The sequence below is a fragment of the Sylvia atricapilla genome, chromosome 12 (assembly GCF_009819655.1).
Source record: "Sylvia atricapilla isolate bSylAtr1 chromosome 12, bSylAtr1.pri, whole genome shotgun sequence".
NCBI lineage: Eukaryota > Metazoa > Chordata > Aves > Passeriformes > Sylviidae > Sylvia > Sylvia atricapilla.
Window position 1 is genome coordinate 7,632,044 of NC_089151.1, and position 12,785 is coordinate 7,644,828.

A 12,785-nucleotide genomic window follows, 5' to 3' on the forward strand; every position below is an offset into this window, starting at 1 on the left:
GCTGCACACAACATGACTGCTGCTCCCTACACGGTTTTCCTGGAGCTGACAGCACAGAAGCCACAGACCCACTCTGTGGATCACCCCAAATGCTCTGACCCATCCTTGCAGCAATGAGGAATCAGAAACGATGCAGCTTGTGCATTTTCTGTGCCTTCTGGCAGCTTGTGTGGTGTGCCATGTTCTGCCTGCCTGCCTGGCTCTGCCTGCCACTGCATTACATGCTTGTGCTGGTTAGTCAAATACTGAGCTCAGCAGTTTATTTCTAATACTCCAGGAATGCTGGAAGCAGCTTCATGGGGCTTAACTCTAGCAGTGGTGCGTATGCTGGCCTTGCTAAAATAGTTCTGCTGCATCAGTCAACCAAGAGAAGTGGGACAAAATGTGGTCCAGTGGGACAAACACAACGGAAGAGTGAGTGCCTTATCACCACGGAGGGAACGGGGCTCAACACCAAGACCCGTCATCGATCAAAGGAGAAGAAAGGCAAACATCTGACTTAGACTCATAAGCCACCATTTTCTCTATAAAGCAGAGATGGTAAGATTTCATGAGAGAGTAAATAAAATGTGATCAGCTGCTGTAGACCTGTCCAGGGAACTTTAATGCTCATCAGTGAACACACAGAGTTACTTGTTGAAATCAGACACATAGGGTGGGGAAAACACTCTGGAAAGGGCTGCCTGGCATCTTCCATCAACTGCCCAACATCAGTATATGTGCAGAAACACTGCTGGCTGCCCTGAAGTGAGCCAGACCATCTCTAGCACTTGCCCTGCCAGGCCTTGTGTATCTGCAGAGAAACAACTGTCATGCTTAGTGCCAGGAACAAAGTGACTGACTTTTCCATTTCCTGAGCAGCCTCACTGTAGTAACCTTCACTCGGAGAGCTTAAATCACTTACTTTTATGCAACTTTAGACATCAAGAAAATACACCCAAGCTTTATGCAAACGGACATTGCACCCCCATCCGGGACATGGTGGTCAAACAGATTGGGTGCCAGGCTCACTCTCTGTTGGTGACACAGAAAGGCAGGGTAGAAAGTATTTCATTCACGTGATGCTCAGTCCCTGGATGGGGATGGCTATGACAGCCAAATGCTGCTGTTTGCAGGAGAGCTGAATGCCAGCACAGGTTGCAGCCTCAGCAGAGTCACTCTAGGGACAGATTCCACAAGAGCTCCCACAGCCATCCACATTTTCTTTTGAGCTGCAGCTGCATGGTGTGCGTGCAGCCAGCCCCATTACTCATGCGGAGCAAGGAGCTGCTTCAGAAACACCAGCAGCTGCTCAGGGAAAACGCATCTCAGCACCACACGACTGCAGCATGGGATAATCCAAAAAGCAGCAGTCCCCTTTCCTCCCATCGCCCTGCCTAGAGCAGCAACAGGCCCTCGACCTGCCTCTCCCTTGATCCAGGCTTTATGCTTGAGACTTGCCCACTGCTGGTGGCCAGGAGGGCTGTGCAGAGACAGTGGACATGTCAGACTCTGGTGGGAATCTGCATTTATCCTCAATGCAGAGGTTCCTCTATTCCCTGGACACAGAAGCATTTCAAGGCGAGGTGAGTCTCCAAGTGCAGCAGAGCCCAGCAGATCTGCACAGCAGTGACAGATGGCCTATTCTGCTGTGGGGTTTTGAGCTGCCCCCTCCAACTGTGCACAAACCAACACCAGCCCCTTACAGCTCTGCCCAGAGCAAGGGCTGGCCATCCGTCTGGGCTAAGAAAGGGCACATCTCACCTCTCTTTCTGTGGAGGTCAATGGGTGATCCTCACTGAAGGCTGCATGCTGGCTGCCTTTTGCTCAGTGATGGGAAAGGCTGAGATCAAAAGGCACACGGGGCTGTCAAACACAGTGCTGAGAGCAATGTGCAGAAGAGGGACATCCAGCAGGCCTGCCAGTAACCAGTCAAGAAGGCAGATGCCCTGTGAAGGCCTTATCTAAGGCTGGGGTACTCACTTCTAAGCACAGATGGGAGAGTAAGAAAAGAGACTTTTATTTCTTGGAAACTCTGCAGATCTGCGTGAGATTACTGTGAGGAGGCATCAGGGCTGCAAAGCACACAGGAGAGCTGCCCCACCACCTCTCATCTTCATATGGTCTCTGTCTGTTCTTGGCAAGGATGCCAGGGCTGAGCAGAAATTACTCTTAATCTCTATGGCATTTCCTTCCATCACCAGTGCCTGTGCAGGCCAGAAAATAGCTCAGCTTTGTTCCCTGCACAATGGAGCAGTCCTCCACATCCCGCAGCTTTGTTTGGTAACATGCTAAGTGACCACCAAGGCTTTCTCCATTCCATCATATGCTTCAACTGCTTCTTTTTGCATATAAATGGCAATCTTCTCCAGGAAGCAAGTGTGTCCCTATCCTAATGCAGGCAGGGGTATTGCTGTCATCTGTCCCCCCAGTAAGTCTGTAAACAACACTCAGCCATGCCAGGATATGGTCCTCTGGACTAGGAGCTTTTGGGGAGCAGGCAGCCCTACACCTTCCCTGCAGAGCTGCTCAGATAAAAAGAGGCACCTGTGCACAGGGAAGCTGAAATCTTCCCAACCATGTCTGGAACCAGGCAGGAAGGAACCTGTACCTCAGCTTTTGATCTTCACAGGCAAGTTGTTACTGAAACTCTCAATTACAGGATTAAAGACAAACATGCTTCCTGCATACACAAGACTGACCTATCCTGCAACAGGCATCAGCAACAGGTTGGTCCTGCCAGGCTGCCCAGGAGAGGCTTGGGCTCTCAGGGACCTGCCATGCTATAAGGAAAAGCCAGGGACTTCACTGGATTATGGTGCAACCTTCAAGGCCATCATCCTCAGCTGGTCTCTGATCATTTCATCATGGAAAAGGCTTCCAGCACATCGAGGACAGGAGCTCATGGAGTCTGTCAGGCCTGGCATCACTCAAGTACCATCTGCAAACACTGCTCAGCCCTGGCTCAGGGCACACTGCCAGCACTGAAAGCCTTCCAGGGGTCCTGGATCCTCACCTGAGACACCACTCAGAAATTACACCTCCCCAACCCAAGCCTATCACAAACCTATCAGATTCCTTGCATACTCAAGGTTAAATGACCTCTAAGACACCTTCTGGGTAGCCAAAACAGGGAGCAGACACTGTGCATCTCAGACATATGCCAGAAGGGGCAATTTCACAGGGCCTGCCTTTGTCCAAACCTCTCTCCCCCTGCCTGTGGGGAGATGATGACTGTAACTGTGTATTTCTTGACAAATAGGAAACTGAGTGTCTGAATCGACAGAGGTAGGCAGATCAATTTTCTGGCGAAGAAAAATGCACCTGGGTGGGTGACTAACTCTGCTGTGAGAAGGTTTCCTTCAGAATCTCAAGTGACTGCACAGTGCAACTGAGACAGGGGTGATGAAAAGTCAAGACTGGTCCTGGTGGGAGCAGCAATACATGGATGGAATCATGCTTGTGGATACAATGACTGAAGCACAGCAAGGAGATAGACCAAATTTCTCACTTTTCTGTGGGGTTGTCCCCAGACTGGAAGTCCCCATCTCCCTCACTCAGATCAGAGAGGGGGAAGCAGCACAACAGCTGAGAACGCTGCCAAGGACAGCAATAAAGAAACCAACATAATCAAACAAACCCTGATCCAGCTTCCTGGATCCAGCACCCTGGTGCAGCTCCTGCATCCAGGGTGTGCTCCACTCTGCTGTTTCTCAGTGAGACACAACTGACTATAGGTCTTTATGGCAAGAAACAACTGCACAGCTCCTCATTTAACCAGACCTCTTCTCACCACTGCTGTGCTCAATTTAAGTGCCTTTAACTTCAGCTGTGAGCTCTAAGAGCAAAATGAGATCGCAGCAAAGGAGACAAAACTGGTGCAACCAGAAAAAAAAAAGCATCACAGGTACTGCTGTGAACTAAACAAAGCACTTCCCAACAGCTATGCAGGGTGTCACACAGGCACTGAGTCCTGCAGCTGCCCTGCTCTGCTGGCCACCCACAGCCTTGGTACTGAACCCTGCAGAGCTCAGACCTTGATTGCAGCATTCCCAGCACAGGAGTAGAGTGACAGGGACTCACCAGAACACCGTTCCAAAGTAAATCCAGCTCTCTTGCAAGAAAATGCTACTGTTATTACAGATGCTCATTTGGGTTTACTTCCTCTAAACTCCAACATGGCTTTAGGTTGATTTGAGAAGTGACTCTTGCTCACAACACTGGTATGTCCCCTGTCACAAGCTGCTGCATGCACAGTGTTAGCAGGGACCCATGGCTGGAGACTGCCTTATATGCTGACAGTTCAGAAGGATCATGATTAAAAAACTATTTTACATCAAAATATATTGAAAGCAAAATTACCCAGGCTTCCCTTACTTACCACAAGAACTGTCAGCTGGCAAATGGTGACAAGCCTAACTCAGATACCAAGCAGCTTCAGCAGAAAGTGGTCAGCTCACCACTCACTTGGATCTGCTTTAGGCTTTCCTCAGGTTCCCACCTACCAATACTAACAGCACCCATGAAGAAAGAAGCAGGGAAAGAGCAAGACTTCAGTACCTGCAGATGTTCCTTAGGAAAGTCTATTTGCTGGCTAAAATCAGACTTCATCCTACCTTCCCATCTGTCCAGAGGGAGTCCTGGCTGTGCCCAGCTCTGTGCTGTACATTATCCCCTGTAGCCAGATTGAGGCAGGGCCACTGCTTCAGTGCATCATCTCAGCTCTGGTTATTCACAAGCAAATGCTGCTAGCCTAAATACCAGATTGAGGGGCCCTGGTAACCAGAGACAAGGCAGAGGGGGAAGGGGCCGCGCTCCACACGAGAGCTACTGAAGTGTGCAGAAAACACCCTGACTGGGCACAAGCCAGATACCCTTTCACAAAGCAAAAAACAGGGCGAGAAAGTGTTCCAACTGACCCCAAATTCAAGCAAAACGCAAGGTAAACTGCTACCCAACATGTAAGAGCTATAGAGGAAACACTGATCCCCTCCTAGACAGTGTGACACTTTTTCCACATCTCTGAGAGCCAAAGCTCCTGCTCACTCCTACCAGGATCTGTGGGTCCATGAGCAGGCAGCTACACTTGGACACAAGAAACCATGTAATTTCAGAGCACAAGCATTTCAGCAAAGCCACGAAGTTAGAAGTAATCCTTTCTCTATGCAGAGGTTCGCTGTTACTCTCCTACCCCTCTGTAGCACTCAACTTTTCCAAACTGCATTTGCAGCCCTGCCTGCAATTCATTAGCAGCATAAAACAAACTAATCAAAACTGTGTCCTACATGGGATATAGCTGGTAAAAGCTCAGCTTTAAGGAAAGGAGTTATGCTCTTGAAATGAAGAGCTAAACCATTTCTGAGTTGCTGTGTAGCTCAGAGAGCCTCCCCTCCTCCCTCCAAGGGAGAATAGACTACTGAAATCTTTAGTTTGCCTAAAACTAGCTGCTAAGGAAAATAAACTTTAAATCCTGTATTTGCATTTCTGCCAGTTACCAAGTGCCAGCTGCTGTATAAACACTGTGGGAGGGCAAAGGATGAGAGACAAGCACAAACGAGAAACTCCTTGGGTTTAAACATAAGAAAGGAGAACAAGCAGATACCCACAGCTGGGCAGGAAAGCAGAACAAGGGGTCAGGGAAGCAGCACCTGTCAGGGTTGGTCTGGGCATGCCACAGTCCATGTGCCATCAAAGGCTGCTCATTAGAGCAATGTGCTTGGACATCCTTTTGCAGCAGCTCTCTTAAACAGAGCTCAAAAATCCCTTCGTTTGCCCTCCAGACAGCCAGGCATGACAAGTCGAGGAGAGCTTAATTACAGGAGAATATAATTGGCTAAAATAAGATTGCACATGATTTCTGCTCTCTTGACGACAGCACGAGGACCCAAAGGGCAAATGTGGCTCGTTGTGCTGGAGCTGTCGTGCAGGACGCGTGCTTGCCCTTCTTTTCTCTAACTGCTGCCACTGCCAAGCAGCACCTATGGGTGTTCATTAGAAACAGGGTGACTCACCTGATGAATCACAAGCAGCTACAATAACCCCTGCTTCAGAGTAACTCTGAGATTCCACAAGAGCAGCCTGTGGCGGTTTCACCATGTATCTATGTACAGACACACACACATACATACATATGACATCCGTGTGTATATTTACATGTGTATGTATGTATAAAATTACTCCCTAGGTAGGTGGGCAGCAAGCGGCAGATTTGCTTTCCTCAAAGCTCCAGAGTGTCTCATTACTGTAGTTTTGGGTAGATTCTACACTGATTATTCTCCCCCTACTTTTCTGTCTCATCATGGGGATTTTCTCAACATTTGAAAGCTCCCAAGCCCAGAGGACCAGGGGCCAAGTTTGCTCCTAGTAAAACCAGAAACTTCAATGTTTGCCTTTGCTGCAAACCAGACTCCTCACATTTGAGGCACTGCCCATTTTTTCATCAGCTTTGTGCACCCATGAGCCAAGAGCCTCATGTTACCAGCCAAGCCCAAGATCAAGCAACAGGGAGATGTGTGAGTCACCAAAGCTGGAGCTGGCAACTTGCACAACAGCAACAAATTATCCCATTCAGAGACTAATGTCACCTCCAGAGGTTTTTTGCATGCTATGCTTTTACATCTGTCCCAATAGTCACATCATCACACTGCTCAAATACCCCACTGTAATAGCACCCCACAGGCAAGTGTGGACAGACTGGACTGTGGTGGGAGTCTCCCCTCTGCCCTGTACTGGCTCCCTTTAAATGAGGTTCCTTCTGCTCCGTGCTCCACGCTGGGGATTGCAAAACCTCCAGTATGCCCTTGGGCCTGCATGGGGAAACCTGGGTGCTTTCTCTGTAGTCTTCATTTCACATCCTTTCCCTTGTGACAAGCTGAGCCAAACTTTGCTTAACTACCACATGATGCATTGGGATCTCTGCACTGCACTTTGGGCACTTGTGCCCCAGGAGATGTGGAGCTGAAACTGGATCTAGACACCCAGCACATTTACTGGGTCTCTAGTCTCCAGGGAACAGAGAATGCTGGAAACAGCTCCCTGTTTTAAGAGCACACCAAGATGTACTTGGAGGGCACAAGGCTCTGCTCAGAGGCAGCGGGTGCTTGGGAGAATCCTGTCCATATGTCCAGGGCTTTGATATGCAGATCGAGCCATTGTGAGCTTCAGTTCCATCTGTACACTGAGGGGAGCTTCACGACCAGATTGCTTGAACAGATCTATTTAACTCCCATGACTAAAGGGAATTCCAGTCTCCATGAGGATCTGAGCATCCAGATGGATGCCAGCACACAAAACTTCAGAAAATCTGTCACCCTGTGCAGTTTCTATCCCGAGATTAGAGAGGAAAAAAAGTACCCAAACTTTGCAGGGCACACAAGCACAAGACTGGGCCCAGGTGAAGGGAGATCTCTGCTGCCATCAGATCTCACATTTCAAGCACTACCTTTGCACCTCAGCTGCAATGAGAGCTGGAAAATCCCTAAACCTCCAGGGTGGAAATGCTGTTTCCCTGCCACAACTGACTGGCTCCTAGTGTCATGATCCTGCAGGAGACTTGAACCCACCTGACAGAGGCCAACGTCTTTCAAATAACTGTCAATTTATGCTCATGGACACTGAGGAATTTTTACAGAGGTGCACTGACAATCAAGGCTGAAGGTGGTTTCAGCATGTCAGGTATTGCCCCCTGCATACATGCAGTGGCAGCAACACCTTGGATCAGGGAAGGCACATGAGGGGCAAATACCCTGCATCCCAAATATGCTACACACTGGCTGGCTCCCTCAGCAGCTTCCTCCCACTGTGTCCTCCACCGAGGGGGAGAATTTGGCCAGCACAATAGGAAGGAGAAGGACTCCAGACGGATCAAGGCTTTGCCTCTCTGCACATGTCACAAACACATCACAGACCTCAAACGGCACTGAAGCATTGCCTGAGGTGCTGGGACAGGTGCTCAAAAGCGTCTTAACCAAGAACCTCTCACCTTCAACTGCAAATTGTGCTTGGATTTAGCACATGACAAAAACCTAATTAATTCACTGCTGCTGCCCTGTAACACTGAGGGACAAATGAGTCTCACACCTATGTTGTGCAAACAGAAAGGAGCACTGAGTGCTAGTGCTAACTACTATTTAGTTTTACCTCCTGCCACAGAGCTTTGCCAGGGCTACAGGAACTGCTGTGCTGCCCATTTGATCATACAGTTATTGGTGAAACATAGGAGAAAATAACTCAAGCACCAGTAGAGACAGTAGTGATTTACTGAAGAATTCTTAAGACAGAACAGTTTCCAAATCACTAATTTTGCAAGACAAAAAAAAATTATCCGTAGCAGATCAGATTTAAGTGTTCAGTACTTGTTTGTACAGAGGGCTATCTCCAAGGCAAAGCTGAAACTTTCTGATGCATGAATACACTTTGATAGGAAAGTAAACACTAAACGCTTTTTAACCTTGCAAGAAAATTTCTCCAGCAAAAACCTGGCAGGAAGGAGAGGGGAGAGATTTTGCACATTAACCTTGCATGAACTCTGCCAGAGGATCGATTTTCCTCGAGGCTCATTTCCCCAGCTGCTTCAGGCTGTGCATGAAAAAGGACACCCCTGAAACAGGAGAGCAAATCAGACTAGATGTCTGTCTAGGGGCACGACTTTACAGGCATAACTGAGGAAGGAGGGAGAAGGAGAGATGAGACAGCTGCTGTCAGACAATGCTGAAGCCAGAAAACAGTGACTTCCCCTAAAACAGCACAGTAATATTCCTCTCCTGTGACTTTTGGATCACCTTTCATCATCCTGAGAACTTGCATCAGTAACAAGATGAAAACTGCTATTTGGGAATGTTGCGCAGACCATCCCCAGAAAGGCAAATCCAATCTGCACAGAGGTGGAGAGAGAATAGTGCATGTTAAGTCCCAAGGACCTCATTACAAACCGCAGCAAAAGCTCATTTGCTCCAAGGTGCTGGGGGGCAAACCCGTGTTCTGACCTGTGTAGAACTGCTGGCATCATCATGGCACAAGGACCTATGTCTCTGTTTACGGTGAGTATGCTACAGTAAGAACACATTAAATGTCTTTTTTTCCACTTTGGTGCTAAGTTTTACTCTGCGCTTCTCCTAGCACATTCCCAGAGCAGGGAATCATAGCACCCTTTCAGTAAGATTACTTCTCAAACTCTGCCAAACAGCCTGCTAAAGAAAAATCACACGTTTTAGGTTGCAGACACAAGGATCCTTTCCAGCTTCCCACAGATCAGCATTCACAACCCTTCTTTTTTCATCAGAGGCGAAGAATAAAGAAACATCAATAATTTTTCACCTGGAAGGGACCTTTTTCCCCTCAAAATGATCATCTGCAAAATTGTGTCTGGTACATAATCAGAAATGAAACACAGCAGAAAACAAGATATCAGCAGGTCTCTTTTCTGAAACTTTTGGGGAGAACTCAGATGTAATGTCTATGGAACACAACTTATACAGCACAGTCTGAAGTTCTACTGACAAATCTAAGATCAGATCCATCTCTGGAAGCTGGGGGTGCTATGCCAGCAGGTCTCAGTCACCTGGGGAGCAGGAACCCAGCAAACCTTAGAACAGTCCAGGTGAGCAGCCCCCTCCTGTGCTGCCCACAACATCTGACAGAAGTCTTGCAGGCTGAGAGGTACCACCTGCCCTGCACACATATCCAGTCAGTCTGCAGCACCCAGCCCCTGCAGCAACTTCCAGCTGCAGGTACATTATGGCCACTGAAATGATCATGCAGTAACTTCTAATAAAGAGAATGAGGGACAGACCCTGCTCTACTACAGACAGAATAACCCTGGGATTCAGAGGGACCACGCAAAGATGCCCACAGGGTTCTGTCTGAGTGCACAAAAGCCACATACAAAGCACTCTGATTCATGCTGGATGTACACAGACACGCACAAGCAACCGAGTGAAAAGCCTTCTCTACATTGTTTCCAAACAATATCAATACAGCTCACACGTCAGCTGGGGCACCGCACACTTGGTACTTACGAGAGGGTTTGCTGTGTCCGTCTGCTGCCTGAGCCGAGATGGGGCGATTGCGACTTGGAGGGAAAAGGTGCATGGAGATGTGCAGAGAGGCGAGAGCGATGGGAAGAAGGGCCCCAGCCCCTCTTTGGGCCCCAGAGCAGCAACACTTGCTCACGGGATGGAGCGCAAAAAGGCTGGCATTCCTACAGCAGCAAGGACAATGGGGAGGGATGAGGAGGCACTGCCATAATCAAATGCAGGCCAGCTGGCCCTCCCCCAGGAAGGGCAGGCACCTCCTTCACTTGCCAAAGGCTTTGTTTTCTAAGCCACAAAGAACAAAGTGGCTGAGGAGGAGAGCACAGGAGAACCCACTGTGGGGGCAGATCCACCCATGAGCACAGGTAACTCATTCCTGGAGATGAAAACACAGATGGAGAGGGGCAGGCAATATTCTGCCCACTACAAGCAGAGGTCAGAAGCAGCAGCTCCTTGTGCGCAGCAGAAAAAAGACAGGCAACTGCAGAACAAGAATCAGCAGAGGCTGATGGTCAGAGGTCCTTTGAGAGAAAAGATCCAAGGGAGGCAGACAGAGAACACCACTGAAGGAATCACTTGAAAAGAGCTCCAAGAAATTCCACTATGGAAAACCTTACCGTTTCTCAACTTACCTTGCCCCGCCAATCCTGAACAGTGAGAACTGAAGCTGAACAGCTTCCCTCAGAAAGCAAACATAAGGCAAGGGCTCAAGCTACAAGAGACTCACAAGCTATGGCAGGGCAATGACCATACTTTCCCTGAGCACCAATGAGGCACCATCTTGCACAACATCCTGAGAAGCAGGAAAAAGCCCCCGGAGCTGCCTCAGGCCCTCCTGTAATGATACAGGCAGTTCAGCTCTGGGCACCACATCACCACACAGCCACAGGGTATACAGGTGCTGAGCCTGCAACAGGAAGCTGCCCAATCTGGTTGGGTTGGTGCTTTCTTCCACTTGTGCCAGCAAGGATCTTGCACCTTTACTCCTGACCTTCAGAGGACTGGTTGTCATCCCAGACCTGGTAGAGAGTGTCCAGCGTGCTCTGGCTCACTGGACATGCTGCTGCAAGTTAGGTGCTCAATCCTGATAGGCCACATGGCTCTCACATGGGCCATTCAAACCTGCAGTCCAGGTAACCTGCACTTCACTTGTGGTAAAGTCAACAGCATGGGATATAAGAGTGTTCTGGGAAATAATTCACCCAGAGAGAGCTTGAGGAAAGAAAAAATATGAAGGCTAATGAGATAAATAAGGGGAGGAAGACTTGTTGTGGCTGCTCTTGATCTTGATGGTATACCCATGGCAGTGTGAACCCAGGATAGAGAGCAGGAGAAAAGGATACTGAGGACTGTTCTTGCAGGAACACCAGAACAAAACAGATATCAAAGCTTTTGGTACACCATACATACCCTTCCTTGTTCAGCTGCCCAGTTTTTCCCCAAAAGCACTGTATGGTGCCAGATCCCAGTGCAGTCTTGGAACTGAGTAAACAAGGGACAGTGGCCAAACCAGGCTTGAAGCCACAGGGAGATGGCAGGTCCCCGAATATGCCCACATTGACTTTGTGGTACTGAAAAACAATCCTCCAGCCCACAGTTAGAGCTGGGGAAGGCAGATTCCATCACTGCTCCTCCTGCCTCAGCCCAGCCATCATCCACCCCCTGTCAGGCACCAAGGGCTAGTGCCGCAAAGGAAGCAGGGACAAATGGAAACATCCAGCTTGGCACCAGTCATGTCTTTGGGGAGGGAACCCTGCCAGCCCATGTGCAAGCTCCATGTGGTTTGGCCCAGCTCAGCCTGCCTCATTGCAAGGAGCTCTGACAAGCCTTCAGGAACTGCCAAGCAGTGAAAAAAACACAGTACAGCATCTTGATGGGACATATGGGGTTATGCTGTCCTGTCCCATGGCCTGTCCAGCAGCCACAGGCAGTGCCCTCAAAAACACTTGCCCACCACATGCAGGAGGGTCAGCACAACAGAGCCTCCCACTCCCAGTAGGCAGCGAGGTACGTGAGGGATGAACACCACGATCCCTGTGGTGGGCATTCCACTCCCTTGGCGCATGCTGAGATGTTTGGAGGTCTGAGCTTGCCAGCTCATTACCATCGTGTACATTGCTTACGCATCCCTGGACTTCTTCCCCAAATCCTGGGGTTTGGCACTCTGCAGGCTCTTTACGAGAAGGAAAATCAAGGACATTGCTTATGGTAGATTCCTGCTGTAGACATCCACTCAGATATTAGGGAAAAGAGAAGGGAGTTAGGCAGGCACTGACAAGATCACTGCAGGAAGGTCAAAAGCAGCTCAGTATCAGAAGACAGCGAAATCAGTTTAGATACAATCTTCTGCTTATCCCCCACCTCCCAGACCATGCCACCAACTCCGCTTTAGGAAGGCAGAAAGCATTCTGGAGATCAAGATTAAACTCACAGGCACTGAAAGAACTCCCATGCTGTGCAGCAATTTCTGCACTGATCCTACAGCTGCAGGATGTATCCCCCTCCACTCCTGGTTTCGGTTGGCCACTGGTTCACAATACACACACAGCATAATTACACCACCAGAATTGTTTATAGCTCTACTGAAACCAGTGAGATCAAAATCCTCCTCTCTCCCTGAGCCAGCTGCCTCTCCTCCACACAAAGCAGTGTGCAAACACACTTTGCCACTATCATTTTGTTTTCACTCAGGCCATGCAGCATGAAAGGCACAACCAAGAGGGTTGCTGCTGCTGCCAAGGACTGCATCCTGGAATTTTTATCCACCAAGAAGAA

The 12,785-nt window shown here is 49.0% G+C and overlaps 1 protein-coding gene across 4 annotated transcripts in view; it reads right to left on the reverse strand.

Annotated features, from left to right (window-relative positions):
* The window catches only part of PLEKHG4 (pleckstrin homology and RhoGEF domain containing G4), an 86,131-nt gene that overhangs the window by 12,017 nt on the left and 61,329 nt on the right, over positions 1 to 12,785 (reverse strand). The gene's annotated exons all lie outside the window — the stretch shown is intronic.